Consider the following 2345-nt stretch of genomic DNA (forward strand, 5'->3'; position numbering starts at 1 on the left):
AGAGTTTAGAGATGGCAAGTAACTTAACGTCATATTGCCTGAGAAAATAGGGACATTGTTCCTAAAGCTCTGGTCACAGAATAGAGAAGGGAGTGTCTACTACTGAGATGACTGTAAGGGACAGCACTTACCATGAAACCACGGAATGGAACGATTGCGTTAGTAAATTATCCACCCTTTCCATAGTAAGCTATTATTCACATTGTCCAACACATATGTTATAAATAATTAAATTTTTCAATCGTATCAAGAATATTTTTCAGTTCTTCATTTTATTTAAGAATTTTCTTCATAATAATTAGGGAAACCTTATTAATTAAATCATGCACATCCATTTGTATTAAATTAATTCTGTCGTTATCGAACTTTATTAAATTAACTGCGAATCATATGCTAAAATAAAAATTATTTGTTTATATAATTTTATAGAATTATTATGCAGACATACTTTTTGATTACCTCTCATGATATTTCAATTTTTATGTCAATCATGTCATGTAATTGTGTAATGTTTAATGCAGCATGATTTAATAACAATTATATGAAATTATTTATTTGTATTGTTCAAAATTCATTAGACAATTGTATTCTTAAAGAAAGTATCAGAACATTGAGTTAAAAATTAAAAATGTACATGATTAAACACTATATTTAATAAAAAGATACGTTAAAAGAAACATCATCATTATTATAATAATATATTTACATCTATATACAATTTTCATATTTTTATACTGATTTTGTTAATATTAAATTACAGTACAATTAATGTATAATATTTGTTAATTGATTTAAAAAAGAAAGTATTTTAATAATAAATTCAAATCTTCAAACACTAGTAAAAATCCACTAGTTTAAAGTATTTTCTTTTTGCAGTTTCTGAAACCATATAGAAATTTTTGACAAAATTAATATTGAATTTCATTTGAACAGAAACATTTGAACACAGCTTTTATGGTTAATACATTTAGTCCCTCATAGGTTAGCAGCTGAAGCGTTAAATGAACAGGAAAAGACTATAATTAACAAAACAAAAAAAATCAAGTATGGTAAATTTGAATTCCCAGAAATTATTAAAAACTAAATGTATACGATATTATAAAATACAATAGGATTAATAAATCGAGTAGAAACATGATAAATTCTAACTAAAAGAAATTCCTAAATATCAAATGAACTTAAAAATCACGTTTATTCTTCGTGTAATACCGCACGATAAGGTTAAAAAGGAAGCTATATTTCAATTGCGCACGCACCAGCAGATCTTACGTCTTTAATCATACATTTATCTCGAATATCTTCACTCGAATGCTCGCATTTGAACCCTTGTACAGAAGTGCATTCGGAGTAGACGTTAAAGGGCGCAGCGGTTATCGATTCCGGTATGTTTGATTCATCGATGATAGACGCTGACAAACTCGTTCAGGGGTACACGCTGTACGGAGTGGACGGTTGAAATTTCTACAATAACATTGGGCGCAACGCTAGGGACCGTGTGTGTGGGATATCGACGGGCGGCCAGTGGGAACACTGTCCACGATCGAGTATCTAAGGAAAATACGGGAAAACATCGGTCGAGTAAGAAAGGTTATCGAGAGCTGTTTTCGTGGCTCATCCCGCGATGAAAAGTCGATCGGTCGAGAGAAGAGGATCAACACCTCTTTTCGAAACGTACCGGCCCATCCCTAGGCGGCGAAGCTCGATCAGCGCCTGCGCCTCAGTGCCAGCTATAAGAATCTGACCGGCGCTCGTAGGAACTTCAGTCCACCCCGTGGTGCCGGTGTCGTGTCCCTCGTTTCGCTCAATTTTCCTACACGGAGCCCTTTCGCGGACGACGTTGTCGCTATGTTGCCTTTCGCCTACCAGTGACAAAGAACGAACGTCAAGGCGAGCGAGAGAAAGAGTAGAGGAAGAGGGAGAGAGAGTGAGACAGAGCGAGTGAGCGTGCGAAAGAGTAAGAGAAAGGAAGGGAACGTGTTCACACTGCCTCGCGCGCGCGGTACAGCGAGAAGGACGACAGGAAAGAGAGTGGAGTGGAAGTGCAGAAATCGGAGAAAAAGAGAAAGAAAGATAGAGCGAGAAAGAGATAGCGCGCGACTGAGAAAAAGAGCAGCTTTTCCTCCCTTCTCCAGCTCTCTGGAGCGATAGACAGGACAGCGTCGTCAACGTCAGCAGCGACGTCGGCATCCTGGACGATCAGCGTACGTTCACACCGAAAGAAACGTCCATATTTTCTAGTAGTTGCTTGTTATTTTCTTCTTTTCGCCTTTAGTGAGTGTGACCATGGTTCCTGCGCTTCGCCAAAAATAGTATATTTCCTAAAGGAATTTCTGCCTAAACGCGCG

The sequence above is a fragment of the Eufriesea mexicana genome, unplaced genomic scaffold (genome assembly GCF_001483705.2).
Source record: "Eufriesea mexicana isolate 0111107269 unplaced genomic scaffold, ASM148370v2 scaffold9777, whole genome shotgun sequence".
Taxonomy (NCBI): domain Eukaryota; kingdom Metazoa; phylum Arthropoda; class Insecta; order Hymenoptera; family Apidae; genus Eufriesea; species Eufriesea mexicana.